We start from the raw sequence: 6,000 nt of genomic DNA, 5'->3' as shown, positions 1-6,000 counted from the left end.
GGTGAGGAGAGCCAGGCCCGGCCAGAGGGAAGCTGGCAGTCTTCCCAGGGGAGGCGGTATTTGGGGTTTGTCTAAAGGTGGATGGTCAGGAAACCGCAGATGGGAGCAGAGTGCTGCTAGGCAGTGAGAGAGTGCCACCTGCCTGCACTGCTCAGGTGACAGCATCTGTGTGGGTGTCACTCCTGGTTTCCTTCCCACTGCATCCACCAAGGGGTGGTGGCCCAGTCATCTGGTAGGAGGCTGGGCCCTGCAGGCAGGCAGACGTCCTCCAGCCCCTGAGCTGGCCGAGGAGATGGAGCCGCGGAGTTGGCTGCCTCTGCTCCTGCAGTTGGGCCTGATGTGGCCCCTGTGGGCTCAGCCTGAGCCCCAACTAAGAGTCTTCGTGGTTCCCCACAGCCATATGGATGTGGGCTGGCTGCACACCATACAGGTGGGTGGCCCGAGTGACCCCTGCATACCTCTTGAAGCTGCAGTCCTTTTTCCATCTGGACTCCAGAGTGGGTTTGTGTCCTGGGTCTCTGCCATCAGGGAACTTGGCCTTGGGCCCACCTGTACTTGGCTATGGACTGGATGTCGGCTGCCCTGGTGGCTAAAATAGTAAAGAATCTGGCTTCAATGCAGGAGACCCAGGTTCGATCCCTGGGTCAGGAAGATCCCCTGGAGAAGGAAATGGTAACCCACATCAGTATTCTTGCCTGGAGAATCCCAAGGACAGAGGAGTGTGGTGGGCTATAGTCCACGGGGTCACAAAGATTCGGACACGACAGAGCGACTAAGGTAGACTGGCTGTGGGCAGGGGTGAGAATGTGTCCCCAGCCGCAATGTGTGGAAGGTGTTCTTTGAAATTCCATTGAGTGAATGAATGAACCAGGGCAGAGGAAAAGAGGGAAAGACTGATTTCCATAAGTTTCTGGTGCAGGTAACTGAAATGATTACCCAGGCCTGCACAAGCTCTTTCTGGAAGGAGGAAGGAAATAAATGAACAGGACCACTCTATGATCGTGGATACAATACTTTCCATGAGATGTTAATAAGTGAGTCGCTCATTTTAAAGGGAGTTGGGCAGCAAGAGGCCCTGAGGCTGAGTGTTGAATCTGGTTCCGGCTACCCATCTGCGTGTGGAACTGCTGACAAGTGGGGAAGCATGCTCGTCACCCCCAGTTTACAGAAGGGACACTGAGGAATGGGGTGGGGTGCTGCCCAAGTCAGCCTGACCCAGATGGGAGCATGCTCAGCTCCATCCTGGGGGCTCCCAGCCCCTGGGGAGAAGATAGATCCAGAGAGATGTCTCACGGGGTCAGCTTCTCTCAACCTCAGCTGTTGACACACACTTCCCCACCATTTCATCCCAAGAAGGCCCATCAGGGTCCCTGGACCTCACTCCTTGGGCCCTGTTGTCAATTGGTCTGTGCTCCAAGGCAGGAGAGGTCAGCACGCCCCTCTGGGCTGGCCCGGCCTTGGCTGGACTGGCACTACCCTCTGTCACGTAGAGTGTCTGCCTCCTCATGACTCTCCTCAGGGGCAGGCTCCCATCAAAGGTTGTCTGCCCGGGTCCTTCTCTCAGTGCAGGACTCACTGTGTGTCCATCACAGAGTGGACGCTGGGCTCCCTTGTTTGAGGAGCAGGGGGACCCAACTGCAGGGCCTGGACAGGCTTGGTGGGAACACCAGTGCCCCCCAGACACCGTGTCTCCCTGGACGTTCCTCCTCGGTCCCTGGTCCACGCCCTGTGGTTTCCCCCCACGGGTCTGGAGTGATGGTCTCTCCTCCTCCCCACCCCAGGAGAGCATGCAGGCTTATGTCACCAACGTCTACAACTCCGTGGTGGAGGCACTGACCCTTGAGAAGAAGCGCAGGTTTATCGTCGTGGAGCAGGAATATTTCCGGCTGTGGTGGGATGGTGTCGCCTCGGACTGGCAGAAACGCAAGGTAACGCTTCCCTCAGGGTGTCCTCACCAGCTTAGAGGAGATGCCCTATGGGTCCTGGGGATGACCCTTCAGGAAGCTCCTGGGTTGTGCTCTGTGTGACCAGGTCAGGGCTGCATAGACCAGGAGGCCCCAACTGCGCTGAGCTATGCCCAGGGTCCATTTAGTACAGGTTTGTGGTCAGCCCCACACCCAGGGAACAGGTTTGTGTTTGATCCTGCCTTTCTGGTTCCTCCTGAAAAGTTGCAGCTCTGGCAGCCCAGCTGGGCACCCAGCCGGTGTGAATGGGGTCACTTTTGACCCTGGCCACATCAGGGTGACCCTGTGTCCACACCCTCTGACTTCACTTATGAATCTGCGTGGCTCCCACGGACACTGGAGCCACTGACCATACAGGGGTGCAGGAGTCCCTGTGGATTAACCTTCTGATTAATTCTGTATCACAGGGGGTCAGAGACCATGGTCCTTGGAGAGGCAGTCTGGAGCCAGGTCCTCTCCCAATCTTCATGTTGTCACAGGATGGGGCTGGCCTCTTCAGCTGCATGTGAATTCATTGGTAGCATGATTAATGTTAAATTCCCGATTTAGTTAATTATATAAGAGCTATAATGATCTTCTTGCTCAAGACTTAGTGAACTATGGAATTAAATACATGAAGCTGCTAACATTTATTTTCAATTGGTTTAAGTAAACCATATCTTGGATTAAAATAAATAAATAAATAGTGTTAAGGAAATGGGTAAACAATATTAACAGAGAGATAATTGGGGGAAGCTGAAACTCCAGTTCTTTGGCCACCTGATGAGAAGAGCCAATTCATTGGAAAAACCTTCATGTGGGATAAGATTGAAGGCAGGAGGAGAAGGAGATGACAGAGGATAAGGAGCTTAGATGGCATCACCAACTCAGTGGACATCCCATTGAGCCAACTCTGGGAGATAGTGAATGACAGGGAAGCCTGGAGTGCTTCAGTCCATTGGGTTACAAAGGGTCAGAGATGACTGATCAACTGAAAAACAACAATCGGTGGAAAGATTTATGGGAGGGGAGCATTTTTTACAATCTGTGCAACACTTTCATAACTTTGAAACTATTTCAAAACAAAAGTTGTGTACCTGTATGCATGCCTGATGAAGCACCAGCCATGGCCAGGTGCTGTTCTCAGAGCTAGATACAGTGCTGACCAGGACAGACAGTGTCCTGATATTTGCAGAAGAAATGAGGCTGAGGAGTTTGAAGGAAGGACCGGGAGATGCAGTAGACATGAGACCAGCAAACAAAAACGGTTCAGCCTGGGAGGTGTAACCTGGCGTTTCTCTCTGCCTACCATGCCAAGGTGCGCCAGCTTGTGGCTGAAGGTCGCCTGGAGTTTGTCCTCGGAGGCCAGGTCATGCACGACGAGGCCGTGACCCACATTGATGACCAGATCCTCCAGCTCACAGGTTTGATTATTCTTCCGCAGATCAGGGTCCCTGTGGCCTCCTGCGGGGCTGGGACTGGGTGTCTGAGCCCTCATCCTGGGCTGCATCTTCTGCCTTCAGCAGGAGACTGTGCCCAGTCAACACTGATCACTGGCGCCATGTCCATGTGTGCCTGAGTACAGGGGATAAGGGTGTGGATTCTAGACGAGCCAGCCTGGCTGGTTCCTGACTCTGCTAACCCCCAGCCCTGTGACCCTGGGCAAGTGATGCAGCCTCAATAAGCCTCAGTTGCCTCCTGTATAAAAATATTTGATAATGATGTATGATGTATCTCAAAGGGGTGTTATAAACTTTACATAGAAATAATTCAAATAGATCACATTGAGTACAGCATGTGGTCTCTAGTCCATAATAAGGGTCAGATGCCATCTGTGCCATCACCTCTGCCACCAACTGTTCAACCAATAGCAACACCTCCAGCACCACCGCCACCACCACCGTTACCACTGCACCGCCAACACCCGCACCTGTGCCTCCTCCAACAGCACCACCCACAAGTCTGTTGCGAATGCCCAGCACCACTGTCACCCCACTAACCCCTCAGCCCATCACGGCATCACTTCTAACACCAGCGCCTCCAACACCAGCACCACCGTCACCCCACTAACCCCTCAGCCCATCACGGCATCACTTCTAACACCAGCGCCTCCAACCAACACCAAAATCACCACCATTGCCACAACCTGCCATCATGCACCTCTTCCAAGCCGCCACACTCCCCACCACGATTCGCATTCCGACCACCATCAAAATTAACAGTGTACTGATTATTTTAAACACCGTTCTTTTAGAGAAGGGGACAAAAGGAAGCAAATGTCGAAAACTATGGGAAACCTATTGAAAATGTATTCATTTCCCATTTCCCCATTTCTCATTTCACCTGCAACTTCAATACCCCTTCTAACAGCAGTGCATACAGCCACTCTCTCAACTGTTACATCCACACCATCACAACACCAACACCTCTACTACCATCCAAATCTCATCACCTTCGCCACCCCAAAAACCAACAGCACCTCGTCTACTGCTAACATTACCCCTCTGCCACCAGCAACGCTCTCTCCCCCACCAGCACCACCTGAATCACCGGCACTCTCACCTTCATGGTGACCTCCAACACTCCAGCTGCTTCCCGCACCACCACTTCCAGCACCAGCACCAAAACCTCCAGGGCTAACCCTACCACCTACTGCACAACCGCCATCATGCATGCCGACAGCCTAACAGGAAACTGGCAAACGCTGCCACCGCCCCTGCCGTCCTCACTACCACCATCGTCACCAGCACCTCCGTTCGCATCAGCATTATCCCTGTCCACACCACAACCACCGTCCTCACAGCCGCACTCCAGCACAGCCTTCTTCAACACCACCACTAGCACCGTCGCCGCCTCTTCCTGTGCATTACGAACACCACCACTGTCCCAGCATCACCTTCACAACCTCCGGCACCACACACACTGCCACGAAGGGCACATTCTCCTCTACTTAACAGCGGTTTTTCACAGGCATCACTTCACCCACCCCGGAAGGCAGGGTGTCCAGAGGGCATCAGGCCTGCAGTCTCTTTCCCAGAAGAGACACTAAGACTGAAGCTACAGAAGGGCAGAGTGTCCGTGGGAGAGCCAGGTTGACTGCAGTGTGGGCTGGGCACTAGCCCATTGTCACTCCACTAAAGTCGGACCCTGTGCGGGACATCACAATGGCACTGGGCTCTCTCTTTGGATTTTCTTACTCCGTCTCTCCTTTCAACTCTTTAATCGGTGCTTCCTTCCTTCTGATTTTCTACTGCCTTATTTCTAGATGTAAGTGATAAGGTCATGGGCATCTTTATGTTTTACCATAGAAACTCCCCTGTCTGCAAAATGCAGCCTCAGGCCTCACCTCCTGCTTTCCTCCTGTTCCTTCTGCTTCCTGCTTCCCAGATCTGCCCCTAAGACAGGGCCTCCTGTGGTTCAGAACAAGGTTTCCTGTTGTTTCCAGCCAGACTCACCTAGGGAGTCTCATGTCCAGGAACCTTCCACCAGGGCCACAGTGCTCGAGCACCTCCCCTCTTCACCGTGACCTACAGTTTGCTTCTGGCAGTGACCAGTGTCTAATTCTTATCTGGGTCCCCAGGGCTCAGTCCAGGATTTGAGCAGACCAGGGCTGGTGGGCATGGAGGGAGGGAAAGGGCACTGAGCTGTCTTCCTCCGGGTACCTCCAGAATCATCATTCCTCATCTCTGGTCTCAGACCACCATGCTCACCTTCTTAAACACTGCACAGCTGACCTTGAAAGGCAGACCAGAGGAGCCAGAATCTAAGCTAAGACAGGTTCCCATCACTGGGGCAGGAAGGGCTGTGGACCTCTTGATCCTCCCCAGGATATTCTCTGAGGCTCCATTTCCAACACCGTCAGGCTCCTGGGACCCTCAGAGGATGGGGCCCTGACTTCATCTCATGATGACCTCCTGATCTAAGAACAAGGCATACACTTCCTTCCTTCAGTCCTGGTCGTGGTCCTGGAGATGGGGAGACTTACAAAACCCCATTCTTGGAGGTTGAATATGAGGCAAAAATGCTGCTGAAGCTTACATGAATCACGCTGCCAGCA

General features: G+C 53.3%; 1 pseudogene; it reads left to right on the top strand.

Annotated features, from left to right (window-relative positions):
* The first annotated feature begins 292 nt into the window (after positions 1-292).
* Positions 293-6,000, top strand: part of LOC102401841 — a 43,252-nt pseudogene continuing 37,544 nt past the window's right edge.

The sequence above is a fragment of the Bubalus bubalis genome, chromosome 7, assembly GCF_019923935.1.
Source record: "Bubalus bubalis isolate 160015118507 breed Murrah chromosome 7, NDDB_SH_1, whole genome shotgun sequence".
In the NCBI taxonomy this organism is placed as follows: Eukaryota; Metazoa; Chordata; class Mammalia; order Artiodactyla; family Bovidae; genus Bubalus; species Bubalus bubalis.
This window is presented reverse-complemented; position numbering and strand designations above follow the sequence as displayed.